Here is a 23,022-nt window from a genome sequence, read left to right as displayed (position 1 = left end):
CAGGGCTAGGTGGAGATAACTGAATCATGGGGTAGTTTCTCCCATAATGTTCTTGTGGTAGTGAATAAGTCTCATGAGATCTGATAGTCTTATAAATGGGAGATCCCCTGCACAATCTCTCTTACCTGCCACCATGTAAGACATGCCTTTGCTTCTCCTTTGCCTTCCACAGTGATTGTGAGGCCTCCCAAGTCATGTGGATCTGTGAGTCAATGAAATTTCTTTCCTTTATAAATTAGAAAAAATACACAACATAAAATTATCATTTTAATATCTACAATTTAGAGGTATTAAGTACATTCACAGTATTGTACAACTATCAGCATTATCTAGTTCCAGAACTTTGTTTTCATCCAAATCAGAAACTCTATAACTATTAAATAACAGTCACTCCCTTGCCCCTCTCCCCTCAGCCCCTGGTAATCAGAAATCTACTTTCTGTCTCTACGGATTTGTCTAGTTTGGATATTTTATGTAAATGGTACCATATAATATGTGGCCTTTTGTGTCTGGCTTCTTTCACTTAGCATAATGTTTTTGATGTTCATCCATATTGTAGTATGTATCAGCACTTTGTTACTCTTTATGGCTGAATAATTTTCCATTTCATGGGTATACCATATTTTGTTTATTTTTCCATTGATGGACATTTAGGTTGGTTATACTTTTTGGCTATTATAAATGTCGCTATGAATATTCATGTACATGTGTTTATTTAAACACCTGTTTTCAATTCTTTTGGGTATGTATCAAGGAGTAGAATTGCAGGATCATATAGTAATTCTATGTTTAACTTGTTAAGGAACTACAAAATTGTTTTCCAGTAGTGCACCATTTTACATTGCCATTGGCAACATAAGAGGGTATTAATTTATCTACATTTTTACAATTATTATTTTCCTTTTTTTTATTATGGCCATTCTAGTGATTGTGAAGTAGTATCTCATTGTGGTTTTGATTTGCAGTTCCCTGATGACTAATGGTGTTGAGCCTCTTTTCACGTACTTTGTATATCTTCTCTGGGGAAATGTCTACTCAAATTCTTTGTTCATTTCTTACTTGAATTGTCTTTTGTTGTTGAGTTGTAATAGTTCTTTGTATATTCTGCATACTGGGCCCTTATAAGATATATGGCTTGAAGCTATTTGCTTTGATACTGTGGGTTGTCTTTTCAGTCTTGATAGTGTCCTTTGATTCTAAATACCTTTTAAGTTTGAGAACCAACAGAAACTCATTTGCTTTTCCAGGTCCCGATTCTGATTGCTGAAAGAAAACTAGCATTGCCTAACTGGAGGCAGACATTCAGTCATGGCCTAGTCATCTATGGTCAAGACTATGGGATTATTCAGCACAAATAAGGCTTCCAGGTCCACCTCTGCTGGTGGCAGAGCTGGTTCTCAGAGAATGGACAAAAATGCACCAACACCTACAGCAGAAAGTATAATGACAAGGAACCATGCATGGTTCAGGGTTTTAGTAAATGAAAAGAGTTGTTCATGGTAGAGGTAAGAAAAGGTGATACAGGACTTCAAGCGTCTTTTACGCTTGACTTTCAACTGAGGGATCAAGAAAACTTTCCTTGGAGTTGGCATCTAACTGGCTGACATGAATTGAAAAGATTTGTTCATACCAGGATAGAAAGAAGGGCATCAGTCCAGACAGGAGGCAAGGCAGGATTCAAGGTCCAAGGGGAAGCCACATTTGCTGGAGGCTCAGATTTAAGAGTGTACCTGAGAGATAGGATAATTGAAACCATGAGCGTTAGTGATTTTGCAGACAGGAAACAGAATCAAAAAATGGAATGAGGCCAAATAAGGCAAGTCTCAGTGAGGTGTGAAAAGATTTGAGTAAAAATGAGAGATGGAATCATGCAGAATGCCTACGTTTCAAGTTCAACTTTTCCTCCATGGCCATGGGGTCTTTCCTCTTATATTTACTTTAGTTTATGTCTTTTCTGCCCAGAAACTTTTCCTAGACTTATCAAACTCTGTGTTCTCTCTTCTCTCTGAGCTCATAGAATGTCTTTCCTTAAGATTCATGTGGTCATTAGCCTTGTGTTACTAATGCAACTCTTCATGTTCACAACTCATTCTTCCATGTTGATTCTTTTATTCTTGATTCCCTAGTTAGACGATGAGTTCTTAGAGGGTTCAATGATATCTGTGTTCTCCAACATAGTGTTTTTCATAAAATAAGTGCTCAATAATACTTTTTGATGTGTTGTGAATACAAAATTCTTATAAAAATTGAAATAACTTCATAAGCTCCTTATAAGTAGGCTTCTTTAAGTTTTTTTGTTCTGTATCATTAATTTTGTCTCTTTTTTTTGAGACAGAGTCTCGCTCTGTTGCCCAGCCTGGAGTGCAGTGGCACGATCTCGGCTCACTGCAACCTCTGCCTCCTGGGTTCAAATGATTCTCCCACCTCTGCCTTCTGAGTAGCTGGGATTACAGGCAAGTGCCACCATGCCCAGCTAATTTTTGTATTTATAGTAGAAACTGGGCTTCACCACATTGGCCAGGCTGGTTTGAACTCCTGACCTCAAGTGATCCGTCTGCCTCTGCCTGCTAAAGTTCTTGGATTACAGGCATGAGCCACCACTCCTGGCTAATTTTGTCTCTTTATGTCTTACATGAAACAGTTCTCGTGTCGACATAGATGGGGTCAAGTTATCTATGGCATAATCTTTTCAATAAGCCCATTCATTCGTTACCATTAATGATTTTTCTCCTAAGATTATGAAGAGACTAGAGAGATATGACAAAATGTGTCAATGCTTTCTCAAAAAGAAAACAGCATTTTCAATCTGAAAGATCATTAGCAATACAATGATAAAAGTAAAACTTGAAACTTGAGTTAATGTATCATTACTGCTCTGAGAGGTCTAAGATAACAAATTTAAAAATTTGCCTAAAATAATTGTAGGAGTAAGATTCTTATTACCTGCTTTTATGAGAGAAAGAAAGGAAATTGCTATTCTTCTTGAGGTAGATATAATTTGTGTGAATCTGGAAATTAATGATATTATAAGATATAATTGCAGAATGTCTTAATTTCATCACATAATTATCTTCTTCCAGCAATGTAGTATATTAGCACAGTAAAAATTTAATCTGTGAAGTTCAACACAGACAAAAGATTTACTAAGATTGTTTTCCCTTATGAGAAGGTGAACAATCCAAGACAACAAAATACAAAGATGCTCTTGTTACAAAGCCAAAAACTTGAGCAAACAAAAATCTGTCATAAAAATGTCAAAAAGCTTACTGTTTTGCTTCAGCATTTCTCTTTCCTAGTCATTTACCATTTATATGGTCATTTGGGTTCAGTTGCCAAACTCCTAGAGAAATTATGAGAGAAGCAAAAGACAGGAAATAGTGACAAAAAGAGAATTATGCCAAAGTTTTTTATGTCACCTGCAGTGGTTATTCCTGATGGTAAATCTGTTCATGAATAGTGAGTTATTCTGGTCTTCTATTTCCTCTATTTTGGGATGGATGCTAGATAGCCTTTCCTAAGGCATCACATGTATCATAAATGCTGGGGAGGCTCTTAGGCCTCCAAGATGACATGATTGAAAATGGACATTTCAAGGTTCAGAGATAGTTTACTAGAAAAAGCAGGGGTAAAGGGTCCAAAGATCTAAGTTACACTTTGAGTTCTTTTACTAAATAACTGTGTGGCATGGGAAATTCAGTAAACTTCATTGAGTCTCTGTCTCCTTACCTTTGAAATGAGGGAGGCACGTTACATCAAGGATGGTGTTCTGTGTGAACAGTTCATGCAAACCTACTCCCAAAGGCCAGGGAAGCTGAGAGGTTGAAGAAAGAAGCTGACAAATTCAGTTTCTCAGAAAGAAACATTTTATAGGAATTTATAAACAGAAACCATGTCTTGGGCAGGCACAAGGTGAGATGGTGGATCCCTGCACTTTTACCCACCAGACCCAAGGCTTATATAGCATAGGGAATTTGCTTAAGGACAGGGTTTATGGTAAGCCTGTGTTTATGATAAAAATCAAGATTATTTTGACTTAAAGGCAGAATTTACAGTAAGTACATGAAAATAGAAATCTTAAAGGCTTTCCCGGAACTGGGGTTAATCAGAAGTCAACATGGTAGGTTAGTATCTGAGATGGGGTTGCTTTAGCCTCCTCAGATGGCAAATAAGTTTCATCTCAAATGCCAACCTTTTAACATGTAGTAGCTTTCTGGAGCACTGTGTTGAGAAGGATTCTGAAGCTGTTTCTGGGCTCACTGGAAAAGCCTTTTGCTTGGTCAGCAACATTGGCCATTAAGCATAGGGGATGCAGAATGGCTACCTCCCTGCTATGAGCTCATCAGCTCTGAGACCCTATGATGGGAGGACGTGCCTGAAAAGACTGACTTTAGGTCTGCAAAGGTTTGTTTGTCACTCACAAGTCTGTAGTTTAAAGGACTTGTATGTAGCTTTGTTTTGTGACCTCCAGGTCTGCCCAACATCTTATTTTCTTCTCTGATTATGAGGCTGAGGTGTTGCCTGCTGCTGTTAGCTAGAAGACTACAGTGGCAGCACCTCATGGGAACATATGCTCTGGGGTGTTTTCAGTGTAATCCTTCTGCCTGCCTTTTATTAGTAATTCAATTCAACAAATTTCCTATGTGCTAGGCAGTCTGCTAATAGGCTGTGGTTGCCCTGCAGCTGTTTGGGGATCCATCCTCTGCAAACCAACTACCCACAAGAGCTGTAGCAATGGTTCTGGGGCTGAGAGGTGAAGGACTCTTCAGGGCAGTTTACAAGTCATTGATTTGGCCAGTTCTTTTGTTAGCGAGGAACTAAGGGTCACTCAAGGCCACTCTCTGGGAAGGGGGCAGGGATTAAAAGGCATGCAATAAAGAATCTAACAGAGCTCAAGTCAAAACCTAAAAGCAGGCTGGACTTCTCAGAGTCTAGAATTTAAAGGATAACAAAGTCCTCAGATTCCCTTGCCCCCAGTTCTCTGCACCTTTCCTTGCCCCAGATCTGTGTTGGGTGAATAAGCCAGCCAAACAGAGCCACTCTGACTTCTATCTTGAGATGAGTTGGTCAGCAGTGATTTTGTGAGCAGCAGTGAATCTGTAGAGGTCTGCAGCAACTTGAATCTTGCCTCCTTGGAGGAAAAAATTCAGTGGAGAGGCATAAGGCAGAGTGAGAGGACAAGGCAAGTTTTAGAGCATCAGTAAGTTTATTAAAAAGTTTTAGAGGGTCCATTCCAGGATGGCCAAATAGGAACAGCTCTGGTCTGCAGCTCCCAGCATGATCGACACAGAAGACGGGTAATTTCTGCATTTCCAACTGAGCCTCCACTGGTGATACCCAGGAAAACCGGGTCTGGAGTGGACCTCCAGCAAACTCCAACAGACCTGCAGCTAAAGAACCTGAATGTTAGAAGGAAAACTAACAAACAGAAAGGAATAGCATCAACATCAACAAAAAGGACATCCACACCAAAACCCCATCTGTAGGTCACCATCATCAAAGACCAAAGGTAGATAAAACCACAAAGATGGGGAGAAACCAGAGCAGGAAAGCTGAAAATTCTAAAAACCAGAGTACCCCTTCTCCTCCAAAGGATCACAGCTCCTCGCCAGCAACGGAACAAAGCTGGACAGAGAATGACTTTGACAAGTTGACAGATGTACGCTTCAGAAAGCTGGTAATAACAAACTTCTCTGAGCTAAAGGAGGATGTTGGAACTCATCGCAAAGAAGCTAAAAACCTTGAAAAAAGATGAGACAAATGGCTAACTAGAATAAACAGCGTAGAGAAGACCTTAAATGACCTGATGGAGCTGAAAACCATGGCACGAGAAGTACAAGATGCATGAACAAGCTTCAGTAGCCGATTAGATCAAGTGGAAGAAAGGGTATCAGTGATTGAAGATTAAATTAATGAAATGAAGCGAGAAGAGAAGTTCAGAGAAAAAAGAGTAAAAAGAAATGAACCAAGCCTCCAAGAAACATGGGACTATGTGAAAAGACAAAATCTACGTCTGATTGGTGTACCCGAAAGTGACAGGGAGAATGGAACCAAGTTGGAAAACACTCTTCAGGATATTATCCAGGAGAACTTCCCCAACCTACCAAGGCAGGCCAACATTCAAATTCAGGAAATATAGAGAACACCACAAGATACTCCTTGAGAAGAGCAACCCCAAGACACATAATTGTCAGAATCACCAAGGTTGAAATGAAGGAAAAACTGTTAAGGGCAACCAGAGAGAAAGGTTGGGTCACACACAAAGGGAAGCCCATCAGACTAACGGTGGATCTCTCAGCAGAAACTTTACAAGCTAGAAGAGAGTGGGGGCCAATATTCAGCATTCTTAAAGAAAAGAATTTTCAACCCAGAATTTCATATCCAGCCGAACTAAGCTTCATAAGTGAAGGAGAAATAAAATCCTTTACACACAAGTGAATGCTGAGAGATTTTGTCACCACCAGGCCTGCCTTACAAGAGCTCCTGAAGGAAGCACTAAGCATGGAAAGGAACAAACGGTACCAGCCACTATAAAAACATGCCAAATTGTAAAAACCATCAATGCTAGGAAGAAACTGCATCAAGTAACGAGCAAAATAACCAGCTAACATCATAATGACAGGATCAAATTCACACATAGCAATAGTAACCTTAAATGTAAATAGGCTAAATGCCCCAATTAAAAGACACAGACTGGCAAATTGGATAAAGAGTCAAGACCCATCAGTGTGCTGTATTCAGGAGACCCATCTCACGTGCAAAGACACACATAGGCTCAAAATAAAGGGATGCAGGAGTATTTACCAAGCAAATGGAAAGCAAAAAAAAGCAGGGGTTGCAATCCTAGTCTCTGATAAAATAGACTTTAAACCAACAAAGATCAAAAGAGACAAAGAAGGCCATTACATAATGGTAAAGGGATCAATTCAACAGGAAGAACTAACTATCCTAAATATATATGCACCCAATACAGGAGCACCCAGATTCATAAACCAAGTCCTTAGAGACTTACAAAGAGACTTAGACTCCCACACAATAATAATGGGAGACTTTAACACCCCACTGTCAATATTAGACAGATCAACGAGACAGAAGGTTAACAAAGATATCCAGGACTTGAACTCAGCTCTGCACCAACCAGACCTAATAGACATCTACAGAACTCTCCACCCCAAATCAACAGAATATACATTCTTCTCAGCACCACATCGCACTTATTCCAAAATTGACCACATAGTTGGAAGTAAAGCACTCTTCAGCAAACATAAAAGAACAGAAATCACCACAAACTGTCTCTCAGACCACAGTGCAATCAAATTAGAACTCAAGATTAAGAAACTCACTCAAAACTGCACAACTACATGGAAACTGAACAACCTGCTCCTGAATGACTACTGGGTAAATAACCAAATGAAGTCAGAAATAAAGATGTTCTTTGAAACCAATGAGAAAAAAGATACAATGTACCAGAATCTCTGGGACACATTTAAAGCAGTGTGTGGGGGAAATTTATAGCACTAAATGCCCACAAGAGAAAGCAGGAAAGATCTAAAATCAACACCCTAACATCACAATTAAAAGAACTAGAGAAGCAAGAGCAAACACATTCAAAAGCTAGCAGAAGGCAAGAAATAATTAAGATCAGAGCAGAAGTGAAGGAGATAGAGAAACAAAAAAAACCTTTCAAAAAATCAGTGAATCCAGGAGCTGATTTTTTGAAATGATCAACAAAATTGATAGACTGCTAGCAAGACTAATAAAGAAGAAAAAAGAGAAGAATCAGATAGATGCAATAAAAAATGATAAAGGGGATATCACCACCGATCCCACAGAAATACAAACTACCATCAGAGAATACTATAAACACCTCTATGCAAATAAACTAGCAAATCTAGAAGAAATGGATAAATTCCTGGACACATACACCCTCCCAAGACTAATTCAGGAATAAGTTGAATCACTGAATAGACCAATAACGGACTCTGAAATTGAGGCAATAATTAATAGCTTACCAACCAAAAAAAGTCCAGGACCAGATGGAGTCACAGCTAAATTCTACCAGAGATACAAAGAGGAGCTAGTACCATTCCTTCTGAAACTATTCCAATCAATAGAAAAAGAGGGAATCCTCCCTAACTCATTTTATGAGGCCAGCATCATCCTGATACCAAATCCTGGCAGAGAAACAACAAAAAAAGAGAATTTTAGACCAACATCCCTGATGAAGATCGATGTGAAAATCCTCAATAAAACACTGGCAAACAGAATTCGGTAGCACATCAAAAAGCTTATTCAATAAGATAAAGTTGGCTTCATCCCTGGGATCCAAGGCTGGTTCAACATACACAAATCAATAAACGTAATCCATCACATAAGCAGAACCGAAGACAAAAACCACATGATTATCTCAATAGATGCAGAAAAGGTCTTTGACAAAATTCAACAGTGCTTCATGCTAAAAACCCTCAGCAAACTAGGTATTGATGGAACATATCTCAAAATAATAAGAGTTATTTATGACAGACATATAGTTTGTATGTTTCATATATACACAGCCAGTATCATATTGAATGGGCAAAAACTGGAAGCATTCCCTTTGAAAACTAGAACAAGAGACAGGGATGCCCTCTCTCACCACTCCTATTCAAAATAGTGTTGGAAGTTCTGGCCAGGGAAATCAGGCAGGAGAAAGAAATAAAGGGTATTCACTTAGGAAAAGAGAAAGTCGAATTGTCCCTGTTTGCAGATGACATGACTGTATATTTAGAAAACCCCATCATCTCAGCCCAAAATCTCCTTAAGCTGATAAGCAACTTCAGCAAAGTCAATGTGCAAAAATCACAAGCATTCCTATACACCATTAACAGACAAACAGAGAGCCAAATCATGAGTGAACTCCCATTCACAATTACTAAAAAGAGAATAAAATATCTAGGAATCCAACTTACAAGGGATGTGAAGGACCTCTTCAAGGAGAACTACAAACCACTGCTCAACAAAATAAAAAAGGACACAAACAAATGGAAGAACATTCCATGCTCATGGATAGGAAGAATCAATATCATGAAATGGCCATATTGCCCAAGGTAATTTTATAGATTCAATGCCATCCCCATCAAACTACCAACGACTTTCTTCATGGAATTGGAAAAAACTACTTTAAAGTTCATATGGAACCAAAAAAGAGCCCTCATTACCAAGACAATCCTAAGCAAAAAGAACAAAGTTGGAGGCATCACGCTACCTGACTTGAAACTATACTACAAGGCTACAGTAACCAAAACAGCATAGTACTGGTACCAAAACAGAGATACAGACCAATGGAACAGAACAGAGGCCTCAGAAATAATACCACACGTTTACAACCATCTGATCTTTGACAAACCTGACAAAAACAAGAAATGGGGAAAGGATTCCCTATTTAATAAATGGTACTGGGAAAACAGGCTAGCCATATGTAGAAAGCTGAAACTGGATCCCTTCCTTACACCTTATACAAAAATTAATTCAAGATGGATTAAAGACTGAAATGTTAGACCTAAAACCATAAAAACCCTAGAAGAAAACCTAGGCAATATCATTCAGAACACAGGCATTGGCAAGGACTTCATGTCTAAAACACAAAAAGCAATGGCAACAAAAGCCAAAATAGACAAATGGGATCTAATTAAACTAAAGAGCTTCTGCACAGCAAAAGAGACTACCATCAGAATGAACAGGCAGCCTACAGAATGGGAGAAAAGTTTTGCAATCTACCCATCTGACAAAGGGCTAATATCCAGAACCTACAAAGAACTTAAACAAATTTACACGAAAGAAAATCAAACAACCCCATCAAAAAATGGGCAAAGGATATGAACAGACATTTTTCAAAAGAAGACATTTATGCAGCCAACAGACACATGAAAAAATGCTCAACATCACTGGTCATCAGAGAAATGCAAATCAAAACCACAATGAGATACCATCTCACACCAGTTAGAATGGCGGTCATTAAAAAGTCAGGAAACAACAGGTGCTGGAGAGGATGTGGAGAAATAGGAAAGCTTTTACACTGTTAGTGGGAGTGTAAACTAGTTCAACCATTGTGGAAGACAGTGTGGCAATTCCTCAAGGATCTAGAACTAGAAATACCATTTGACCCAGCGATCCCATTACTGGGTACATACCCAAAGGATTATAAATCATGCTACTATAAAGACACGTGCACATGTGTTTATTGTGGCACTATTCACAATAGCAAAGACTTGGAACCAACCGAAAGTCATCAATGATAGACTGGATTAAGAAAATGTGGCACATATACACCATGGAATACTATGCAGCCATAAAAAAGGATGAGTTCGTGTCCTTTGTAGGGACATGGATGAAGCTGGAAACCATCATTCTGAGCAAACTATTGCAAGGACAGAAAACCAAACACTGCATGTTCTCACTCATAGGTGGGAACTGAACAATGAGAACACCTGGACACACAGCGGGGAACATCACACACTGTGGCCTGTTGTGGGGTCAGGGGATGGTGGAGGGATAGCATTAGGAGAAATACCTAATGCAAATGATGAGTTAATGGGTGCAGCACACCAACACAGCACATGTATACATATGTAACAAACCTGCACGTTGTGCACATGTACCCTAGAACTTAAAGTATTTTTTAAAAAAAGTTTTAGAGCAGGAACAAAAGGAAGTAAAGTACACTTGGAAGAAGGCCAAGTGTGTGACCTGAAAGATGCAAGTGCCCCATCTGATCCTTGATCTGGAGTTTTATCATTGGCATGCTTCCAGGGTTTGCATCTCTCTTCCCTTGATTTTTCCTTGGGGCAGGCTGTTTGCATGTGTAGTGGCCTGCCAGTACTTGGAAGGGGCCGCAGGTGGTGGTGTGTTTACTGAAGTTGTGTGCGTGCTTGTTTGAGGCATTTTTCCTTTGGGAGGAAGGTCATATGACAGTTAAACTCTTCCATTTTGCCTCTTAGTGCACATGCTTAAGCCTGCTCACCCAACTCCTGAGATCTTATTGGGAAGATGCTGATCACCAGCCTTAGGTGTTTTCTATCTTCTAGGAGACAGCCGTTCCCTGGCACCAGCTGCCATGAATTATCATTTTAGAGCCACCGTTTGATAACCACCTGACCATCACCTGATCGTTGTCTGACATTCCTGGAGGGGAAGCCCTCTCCTGCCCTACTCATGTCTGCCTAGCTACCTTCTCTAACAATATCAGACTTAGAAGACAGCGACTCGACCCTCCCAACACATTTTTCTCTGCACTCTGGAAAGGGCATAGCATCGTTTTCTCAGTTTCCGAAGCTGTCCTGCAGTTTCAATGGCGCTGGAAAACTCCCTTTGTCCACGGTTAAGGTGAGAAGGCTGCTTGCATCACTGACATCCTGGACTTCTTGCTTTTTCCAAGGAGGAACCAACTCAAAAACCTGCATACAGCTTAATGTTTCTCTTCACATTTATGGGGGTTGCTAGGACTTCAGGTCCCTGGAAACCCGTCTCTTGCTCCTGACCTGGTTCTTGCTGTCCTATGTGTTGTGACTGAATCAGACTCTGGCCAGCTGGAAGGTGAGAGCAGGACTTAAGATGCTGGTGCTGTGGGGGACATGTGAGGTAGACCGTCCTGCCTGAGGAGTGGCAGTAAAATTTTGAAGGAAGAAACAGGTTTTGAGGGATTTTTAAAGAAAACCTACTAAATTTGATGATTGATAATATCTATGCAGTGGGCTGGGCTTGAAAGAAACAGGTTTTGAGGGATTTTTAAAGAAAAACTACTAAATTTGATGATTGATAACATCTATGCAGTGGGCTGGGCTTGCAGGGAGGGTGATGTGATATGGTGAGGCCAGAGTGGTCAAGTGACTGAATATTGTTGAGAGTAGGAAGTTGGCAGGAGACCAGAACTGAGGCTGAGAGTGCAGCTAAAATGATAAAGACAGGCCAGGCACAGTCGCTTACACCTGTAATAGCACTCTGGGAGGCTGAGGTGGGAGAATGGCTTGAGTCCAGTAATTCAAGACCAGCCTGGGCAATATAGTGAGACCCCATCTCTACAAAAAATTTAAAAATTAGCCAGGCATGGTGACACACGCCTATGGTCCCAGCTACTCAGGAGGCTGAGTCAGGAGGATTGCTTGAGCCTGGAAAGGGGAGGTTGCACTGAGCCAAGAATGCACCACTGCACTCCTGCTTGGGTGACAGAGCAAGACACTGTCTTAAAAAGAAAACAAACAAACAAAAAAAGACTAAGACTTGATTTGCTGTTTTTTTACACCAAATACACACATAGGTGATATTTAATGGGACTGCATTATTGTTATTATTATTAAGGAAGCTTTTTGCAAAGTGAGGTGGCTCCTGCCTGTAATTGCAACATTTTGGGAGGCCAAGGTGGGAAGACTGCTTGAGGAGGGGAATTTGAGACCAGCCTGGACAACACAGCAAGACCCCATCTCTACAAAAAAGTAAATTAAAAAAATTAGCCAGACATGGTGGCAGACATCTGTAGTTCCAGCTACTTGGAAGGCTGAGGCAGGAGGATTGCTGGAACCCAGGAGTTGGAGGCTGAAGTGAGCCATGATTGCACCATTGTACTCTAGCCTGGTTGACGGTGTGAGACCCAATCTCTAAATAAATAAATAAATACATTTAAAGTTTTTTATTTGAAAGTCAATTGTTAGCACATCTAAACATGCTCTCTCATCAAAACGACAGTAGAAAATTTCCCAGGCTAGTCCACAAAAGCCTGTGTAAAATCATAAAGATGGAAGGGAGCTTAGAGATTTTCATGAACAGTACACTAAGGCAGAAAGCATAGTCATTTAGAAATAGGTTCTGAAATCAGATCACATTTATTAACTAGGTAACCTTGTATCTTATTTACTCTCACTGGGTCTCATTCTCCTTATATGTAAAACAGAACAATACCAACCTCACAGACTTGTCATGAGGATTACATGAGATGATGCTGGGTAATGTGTAAAAGCTGAACTGCTTCTTGCTGCCATTATCACACCATGGATGTTAAAGAAATCTGGGTCTTGCATGAAAAAGTAATTGAGGCTTTGCTGGGTCACCCAGAGGGCTAAGGGTTTTGATGCATTAGTATTTCTATACCCCTAGAAAACCCTAGGGTTGAGACTGTGAATGCACACATGCCGCTATTTTGTCCCCATCATGTGTAAAAAGATGAGCATAAGATCTGGAACAAGATGAATGTTCAACCAGGATGATTATTAGTCTGACTTCTTCTTTTTGCATATTCAGAAACTGAGGCACAGAGAAGTGAAATGACTAAGCCTAAGGCCCCAGCTAGACTGCGGCAGGATGGGAACTAGAAATCAGGCATCCTGAGTTCACAGTCAAGATTTCTTCCTACTGTATCAACTTGCTTATCACAAAGGAACTCAAAGGTCAGTGAGCTCAACCTCCCCACTATTTGTGGATAGATGACTGTGGGAAATTGCTCCAGCTCTAACTGGGAATGCCAGAAGATATCCAGTCTCAGCCCAGAGACAAGGGAACAAGGCTTCTAGATGGAGCAACTTTTAGAGGGCATGGGGTGGAGTAGTACCCGGGGGAGGTAGGGGCCTCCGGCAATATTGACTGGCAGAAGGTTCGGAAAATGGTAGTGCTGGGAGACATCTAAGAAGTGGCATGTCTGTAGTGCCCTTTGCAATGGGGGTTTTGGTTGGGTCAGGGAGGAAGTTCCCATAGGAGTAGCAACAGAGGTTTGGTGGCAGAGGTGGGGGAGGGGTTGACCAGGCTGCCCATTGTCATCACTGTGGACAGGCTGTTCTGAAGCAGGATTTTAATATGTAGGGAACTACAACAGAGTTTACTGTGAAAAAGAACATGATACCTCAGTTAGTCTCTATTATTGGGGCATTCTGTTATAAAATGAGGAGCGATCACGTATTTCGTGAGCATATACTATGTGACAGACATTGTGCTAGGCACTGGACACACATATTCATCGTGTCTCACAAGCCAATTAGAATGGAAGATGTCACTGAGACTCAGGAGAGTCCAGTGGCCAAGAACACGAAAACGTTGGGTGGCAGAGTCGAGTTCAGTGAGCCCAGGCTCTGTCTGACAAAAGCCGAGCTCCTCCCACTGCTCCGTGCAGGTTCACAGATAACTAAGCCCCTGCTAATTTATTAGACCCTCATTCTGAAATTTTGAAATTCATTAGTCTAATTTTCTGCCATACAGAAGTGGACATACTTGCCTCCTTTTTCAATATATCCTCTCTTATAGAATCACAAGTCCTGTTGGCTGTGGGTCTCAGTTGGGGAGACGTTTATAACGCAGGCATTTCAGTAACTGTGTAGCATTGGAGATTTTTCTTTTGGAGAGGTGCCATATCTCTTTGAGTGATGAGATGGTAGGGTGTAGTTTGAAAAAACCAGGAACTTTTACTCTTCCCTTTTCTCTCTAGTATCAACTGCCCTCACCAGTGAAAACCAGCTACCCAGACCCTTTACTCCCTTCCTCACCACAAAAAGCTACCAGTTATTCAATCAAATATCAATTCAAAGCTTTACTATACCCTTATGAGAGATAAGTATCAAACTAGTTTTAAAAATGAGCATTTCTTTTGAGTCAATATTTTATTTCTATGATTTTTACTTGGAAATAGTCATAAATTTACTTATAAGGACAGTCAATTGCAATATAAAACATTTAAAAACTTAAGTTAAAAAATATGTATCAGACCAGGTGCAGTGGCTCACACCTGTAATCCCAGCACTTTGGGAGGCTGAGACAGGTGGATCATCTGAGGCCAGGAGTTTGAAATCAGCCTGGCCAACATGATCAAACTCCATCTCTAGTAAAAATACAAAAAAATTACCTGGGCATGGTGGTGCATGCCTGTAATCCCAACTACTTGGAAGGTTGAGGCATGAGAATTGTTTGAACCTGGGAGACAGAGATTGCAGTGAGCTGAGATTGTTCCACTGCACTCCAGCCTGGGAGACAGATTGAGACTCTTGTCTCAAAAAGTATATATATCCATAAAATATACCATGTAATATATAGTATTATTGAATAAAATAGCAGATAACTCATTTATATATATACAGTTGACCCTTGAACAACACTGGGGTTAGAAGAACCAACCCTCACACAGTCAAAAACCTGTGTATAACTTTTGACTCCCCCAATATGTAACTATTAACAGCCTACTCTTGACCAGAAGCCTTACTGAAAACATAAACAGTTGATTAATACATATTTGTATGTTATATGTATTAAATACTGTATTCTTACAATAAAATAAGCTGGAGAAAAGAAAATGTTCTTAAGAAAATCCGAGGGAAGAGAAAACATATTTGGTATCCACTGAGTGGAAGTGGGTCATCATAAAAGCCTTCATCCTTACTGTCTTCACAGTGAGTAGGCTGTGGAGAAGGAGGACGAGAAGGGTTGGTCTTGCTGTCTCAGGGGTGGCAGAGGCAGAAGAGGTGGAAAAGGTGGAAGGGGAGGCAGGAGAGGCAGGCACGTTTGAGGTAACTGTTACTGACAAATCTCCGCGTATAAGAGGACCCTCACAATTCAAACCTGTGTTGTGCCAGGGTCAACGATATTTTTAATTTAATAGACTTTATTTTTCAGTCCAATTTTAGGTTCACAGCAAAATTGAGCAGAAAGTACAGAGATTCCCTCTTGCTCTCCAACTTACAGCCTCCACCACTATCAACATCCCACACAGCAGTGGTGCATTTCTTACAGCACAGGAACCTACACTGACACACAATTACCAACCCAAATCCATAGCTTACATTGGGATTCACTTTGAGCCGTATACATTCTATGGATTTGACAAATGTATATCTCGTGTATCTGTCAGAAATGTTAGAACCAGAGCGACTCCATCTTGAATAGGGGCTGGGTAAAATGAGGATGAGACCTGCTGAGCTTCATTCCCGGAAGGTTAGGCATTCTTAGTCACAGGATAAGACAGGAGGTTGGCAGGACTAGTTTCACAAGATACAGGTCACAAAGGCCCTGCTGATAAAATGGAATATGGTAACAACAACAACAAAAAAATGCTGGCAAAGCCCACCAGAACCAGGATGGCGACTAAAGCAAACTCTAGTTGTCCTCACTGCTCATTATAACCCATTAGCATGCTAAAGTCACTCCCATCAGCACCATGACAGCTTACAAATGCCACGGCAACGTCAGAAGTTATCCTATAAGGTTGAAAAAGGGGAGGAACCCCTCAGTTATGGGAACTCCCTACCCCTTTCCTGGAAAACTCAGGAATAATCCATCCCTTGTTTAGCATTTAATTAGGAAATAACGATAAGTATATTCAGCCCATGCTGCTTCTCTATGAAGTAGCCATTCTTTTCATTCTTTTTTCTTTTTTTTTTTGAGACGGCAGTCTCGCTCTGTCACCCAGGCTGGAGTGCAGTGACGCGATCTCAGCTCACTGCAAGCTCTGCCTCCCAGTTTCACGCAATTCTCCCGCCTCAGCCTCCCGAGTAGCTAGGACTACAGGTGCCCACCACCACACCCGGCTAATTTTTTGTATTTTTTTAGTAGAGACAGGGTTTCACTGTGTTAGCCAGGATGGTCTCGACTTCCTGACCTTGTGATCCGCCCACCTCGGCCTCCCAAAGTGCTGGGATTACAGGCATGAGCCACCACGCCCGGCCTCTTTTCATTCTTTTATTCTTTTACTTTCTGCTTCTGTTGCTGCTGCTGCTGCTGCTGCTGCTTCTTCGTTGTTGTTTTTTTGTTGTTGTTGTTGTTTTGTTTTTGTTTTTTTTGACAGGGTCTCACTCTGTTGTCTAGGCTGGAGTGCAGTGGTGCAATCTCAGCTCACTGCAACCTCCACCTCCCAGATTCAAACGATTCTCCTGCCTCAGCCTCCTTAGTAGCTGAGATTACAGGCGTCCACCACCACGCCCAGCTAATTTTTGTATTTTTAGTAGAGACAGGATTTCAACATATTGGCCAGGCTGCTCCCAAACTCCTGACCTCAGGTGATTCGCCCACTTTGGCCTCCCAAAATACTGGGATTACAGGTGTAAACCATTGCGCCCGGCCCCTTTACCTTCTTAATAAACTTGCTTTCACTTTGTTGACTCGTCCTAAATTCTTTCTTGCACAAGATCTAAGAACCCTCCCTTGAGGTCTGGATCAGGACCCCTTTCTGGTAGCAAATCCATCATTGCAAAACAATATATTTTTAAAATAGGAAAATAAACGTTAAATGTCAATATTTGTATTTGGATGATGAAATTACAGAATAATAGACATGATATTCTCACTATCAGTATACATTACTTCATAATAAAACAATAGTTTTCAAGAGTCTCTGCTTAGGTAGGGAAACTGAAAGCTAATGGTAAATCTTGCCTTGATTGTTATTGCTAGATAGCAAGAGAAAGTGAGTCCAGCTAAAGAATTAGAAACAGTTAGTTAGAAGGATAATTGATATTTTGAGGGGATAGCATATTTTTCCTGCCCTATCCTTTGTCTTCTAGTAGAAGAAGAAATAAAAGAAGGCTTAGAGAGAGACGATGCACTAGTACTACATGTGAATCATTTAATAGAAAAAAGATGTGATTATCCGCATTAGTAGTTTGTGATAATCTGTTTGTATCTTAATGGAGAGGATTGCCCCAGAAACCTCTCAGGTGTAAAAGAAAATGCAGTTATTCTTCAACCTGTGAAAATTCTAACTCTTGCAACACTTGGACTTATCTGCATTATTTTTAATATTCTTAGAGTCATTTCCTACTTGCTAGTCTGCCTTTGCTACAAGATCACATAAGCGATCACCTCCTGGGGGTACTGTCTGCTGTCCAATACTAGCATTTTAACTATATTTACCCTTTGTCTACTTAGCAGTGATTGTGGTTTTGCTGGCATAGTTTACCAATTTTGCACTTATTATAATTATTATTATTTTTTTTTTTTTGAGACGGAGTCTCGCTCTATCGCTCAGGCTGGAGTGCAGTGGCCGGATATCAGCTCACTGCAAGCTCCACCTCCCGGGTTTATGCCATTCTCCTGCCTCAGCCTCCCGAGTAGCTGGGACTACAGGCGCCCGCCACCTCGCCTGGCTAGTTTTTGTATTTTTTAGTAGAGACGGGGTTTCACCGTGTTAGCCAGGATGGTCTCGATCTCCTGACCTCGTGATCCACCCGTCTCGGCCTCCCAAAGTGCTGGGATTACAGGCTTGAGCCACCGCGCCCGGCCCTATTATTTTTTTTAAATGAGAGAAAATATAGGCATAAAAGTGTTGATATGATAAAATCAGGTCTGTATTCTACCTAATATAATTGAAATAAAGATAGATATTTGTAATCAAAATCTATAACCTTATTTGAAAATTCATTGGACAAATCATTCAACTCAGCAATCATAGGTAAAGGAAAAGAATAAAATTAAAGAATGTGTACAAACAATACAACGAGACAAGCAAAGCTATTAATGGCATAAGAATTAGAAAGGTTGAGGCAAAACTATTTGTTGACAGTATGATTATCTCTCTAGAAAACTCAAAAGAATCAATGGAAAAACTATTACAAACAATAAAAGAATTTATTAAGCTACCAAATTATGAAAACCAACAATCATAAATCGATAACCTTCATATACACAAACAACCAGTTAGAGGATACAATGAAAGAGAGGATTCCATTTTGTAATAGCAAAGGAAAATAAAACAAAAACAATGATAAGCATAGATAACAAGAAATATCCAAACCACACATGAGAAAATTTTTCTTAGGGATCAAAATATAGACATAAGGAAATAGAAAAACATACCATGTTTTTGGATAGGAAGATTCAACATAGAAAATGTAAATTTTTTAATTTATAAATTCAATTCAGTTCACATAAAATTACTGATACTATGAGTATTTTTTGTCTGGAGCTGCTTCCAGTTGATTATAATGTACATTTGGAATAACAAGAAAGAACGGCCAGAAAAACATTCAGAATGAAAGGCTATGATGGGGGAGGGGTATCCCTACTAAATACATGCATAACATTACAATAGATTGGAATGACCCTGTGCTTAACGTTGTTAGGTGGTGGCTCATGAGTAGATAGGCACATCAATGAACAGATAGAAAACCCAATAATAGACTCAAATGCATATAAAAATTAGCATATGACAAAAAACATGTAAAATTAGTGGAAAAAAAGAAAATTTTAAATAAGAGGAGTTGTGATAACTAAATTGAAAAAGGTAAAATTGGATCAATTTTTCACACTGAAGCTAGAACAGATCCCAAATGGGTCAGAGATTTGTCTAAACAATAAAACCGTGTAAGTACTAGAATAAAACATGCATAAATGCTTTTATAGCTTGGAAATGGAGAAAACTCTTCCTAAGTATGATTTGAAAACAAGCATCAACAAGGGAAAAAGACTAATAAATTTGATTACATAAAGATAAAAGGTAAAAATACTTTGCATGACAAAGTAAAATAACTAATAAAAAATCCACTAAAAACCTACATCACAAGCAAAATCAATGACAAATGATAAATCTGCAAAAACATTAGCAATTTATATCACAAAAGTGGTTGGCAGAAGTTGCAGTAAGCTGAGATTGTGCCACTGCACTCCAGCCTGGGTGACAGTGTGAGTGAGACCCTGTCTGAAAAAAAAAAAGTTTGAAAAGCACTAATATAGAAGAAGCCCTCAATAGCATATCTGCCTCAGTCATGACCATAACAACATTAATTTGAATATATATAGTTTTTAAAAAGAGAAAAATTATTTAAAGCTATTTAAAGCATAGTATTTTGATGGTAGAGGGATAGATCTTATAGTAAAAAAAAAATACTGCAAGTAATCATCACATCCTTAATAATAATATTGTTATGGTTGTTTTGAAATACACACACACTTATACTTTGTCTGGTTTCTTTTTTAAATCCACTCACAAAAATGTCACATACAAATGTTACAGGTAAGTTTTGTTAGATATTCAAAGAACAGATAATTCTAATCTTACATAAGATCTTCTAAAAAGAAAAAAATTGAGAAATGCTCTCCCCTCTTATGCTGGACAGAATAATAGCCTCGCAAAGATATCTACAGTCTAATTCCTGGAACCTGGAAATATCTGCCTTAGCAAAAGGACTTCACAGATATAATTAAGGATCTTGAGACAGGGATATTATCCTGGGTAATATCCAGGATAATTATCCTGAATTATTTAGGTGAATCCAGTGTAATCACACATGTCTTTCTAAGTGAAGGGGAAGTAGGAGAGTCAGAGAGAAGGGACGTGACCACAGAAACAGAGCTCTGAGTAATGCGATTGCTGTCTGGAAGCGGACCATGAGCCAAGGAATGCAGACAGCATCTAGAAGATAAAAAAGGCAACAAAAACAGATTCTCTCTGAGAGCCTATGGAATGAACACAGCACTGATGACACCTTAATCTCAGTCAGTGAAATGAATTTTGTACTTCTGACTACTAGAACTACAAGTTAATTCATCTGTGTTGTTTTAAGGCACTAGGTTTGTGGTAAATTACTACAGAAGCAATAAGAAACTAACACATTCCCTGTATCTTATAAAATATTAGCACAGCGCTATTCACAGCGGCCAAGACATGGAATCAACTGTGTACATCAACAGAAGAATGGATAAAGAAAACATGGTATATTCGACTCAGCAATCCTATTACTGGGTATATAGCCAAAAGAAAACAAATCATTCTGCCAAAAAGACACATGCACTCACATGTTCATCGCAGCTCTATCCATAATAGCAAAGACATGGAATCAACCTAGGTGTCCATCAACAGTGGACTGGATAAAGAAAATACGGCGTATGTATACCATGAAATACTTCACAGCCATAAAAAAGAATGAAATCATGTCCTTTGCAGCAACATGGATGTAGATGGAGGCCATTATCCTAAGCCAATTAGTGCAGGAAAAGAAAACCACATACCACATGTTCCCACTTATAAACGGGAGCTAAACATTGGGTACTCATGCACATAAAGATGGCGACAATAGAAACTGGGGACTACTGGAAGTGGGGGTAAGGGTTGAAAAACTTAACAGTTGGGAACAATGCACAGTACCTGGGTGATGGCATCATTTGTGCCCAAAACCTCAGCATCACGCAATATACCCGGGGGCGGGGGGGGAACCTACGCATGTAACCTATAAATCTAAAATAAAAGCTGGAAAAAAGAAGAAAATGTGGTGTATATATATGCAACAGAATACTATTCGTCCATAAAAAAAAATGAAATCCTGTTATTTGTGACAACATGGATGAGCCTAGAGGACATTATGTAAGTGAAATAAGCCAGGGACAGAAAGACAAATACCAAATGTTCTCACTTGTATGTGGAAACCAAAAAAATCAATCTCATAGAAGTAGAGATTAGAATAGTGATTACTAGAGGCTGGGAATGGTTGGGGGTTGCAGAAAAAGTGGGTTATTCAGAGGTTGGTTAACAGACACAAAATTACAGCTAGATAGAAGGAATAAGTGCTCGTGCTGTATAGCATTGCAGGGTGACTATAATTTACAATTTCTTGTTGAATGTTCCCAACATAAAGAAATGATAAATGTTTGAGGTGATAGATATGTTAATTATCTTGATTCAATAATTACATATTGTATACATGTATCAAAATATCACATTGTGTGCCATAGTATGTACAACTATTATGTATCAATTAAAAGTAGTAGTAAAAGCAAAAAAAGAGATTAGCGTAATTTTGATACCAAAATTAAAAAACAGCATGAGAAAGAAAATAGATAAGCTGATTTCATTCTTAAGTATGTGAACACTCTAAATAAAACATTGGCAAAACAATGCTAGCAAGTATTATTTTTTTTTAATCATTATCAAGTTAGGTTTTTCCCAGGCATATGAGGACATTTTATCATTAGAAAAGTTATTAAAGTTAAACAAAGTTATTAAAGTAATTAAAGTAATTCGTCACCATAATAAATTGAAGAAAGGTCACAAGATAACCTTTATAGGTAAAAAAGAATGCATTCAATAAAATTTAAAACACATTTATGATTAAAAACTAAAAACTCTTAAGCCATGATGGAATAATTAGCATCAGATTAGCTCTTTCATTTCAAACAACTATAAAACTGGGTGAATATATTAATTACTGTTTTCAGATGTTGGACAAAAGTGACAAACGACTGTGATCCCTGAGAAAAGAGAATGAAATTGGGCGAGCCCAGCAATCACCTGCCTGAAGGCACTTTGCAGATTGTGGCACAGGTAGAGTAAGCTCAAACAGAGCACGGCAGTCTTGCTGAATTGGAGAGACAGATATTGGAGTTCAGGACCCTTGGAGTGGCTGGAATTTACAGAGCAGAATGCCGAAAAGGAGGGAGCTACAGCAAAAGAGAGGCCTAAATATTTACTTAGAGGATCCTCTGAGTTTTTGGCAAATATTAAGCTGCACATATGCAGAGACTCTACAAGCCTGAGCAAAAAAAGAATGACCAGGGAAGAAATACTAGTGGAGCTACTAGTGAGCTGAACAGTGGAGCTAACAAAGGCCAGGAGGCATTTGAGTTCCAACCAGACAGAGTGACAAGGCTTCATTGAACCCACAGGGCATGTGGTAGAGGCTCCCAAAGCAGCACAACTGATGCTCGCATAAAGGCTACACTATACTCTTCTTAACAAAACTTAAAGACAATTCCTAAAAATATCAAGTGGATTCATCAGTAACTAAATGCCCCCACAAAAACTCAACACTCTAAAAATGACAATTATACTCAACAATGTAACATTCAAAATGTCCAGTATCTAATAATATTAGCAAACATGTGAAAAAGCAAGAAAATGGTACCCTTAACCAGGAGGAAATTTAGTGGACAGAAACAGACCCAGAAGTCACACGGATGATAGGAGTAATAGAAAAAGACTGTATAAATTGTTCAAGTATTTGAAGAAAAACAGAAACATATTGAAGAAATACATAAGGAGTCTCCACAGAGAAGGGGAAACTATTTTAAAAGGAAAAAAAGATTCCATCACAG

General features: G+C 39.4%; 1 long non-coding RNA gene across 2 annotated transcripts in view; it reads left to right on the top strand.

The window, feature by feature from the left end:
• The first annotated feature begins 11,209 nt into the window (after positions 1-11,209).
• LOC116269182 overlaps positions 11,210-23,022 on the top strand; it is a 102,150-nt gene continuing 90,337 nt past the window's right edge. For both annotated transcript variants that reach the window (XR_004176615.1, XR_004176616.1), the window contains exons 1-2: positions 11,210-11,358; positions 13,267-13,412. This is a non-coding gene — a long non-coding RNA (uncharacterized LOC116269182). The remainder of the gene's footprint in view (positions 11,359-13,266; positions 13,413-23,022) is intronic.

This window comes from Papio anubis, chromosome 10, assembly GCF_008728515.1.
Source record: "Papio anubis isolate 15944 chromosome 10, Panubis1.0, whole genome shotgun sequence".
Lineage (NCBI taxonomy): Eukaryota > Metazoa > Chordata > Mammalia > Primates > Cercopithecidae > Papio > Papio anubis.
The sequence above is the reverse complement of the archived record's forward strand: the minus strand, read 5'-3'. Positions and strand labels throughout refer to the sequence as shown.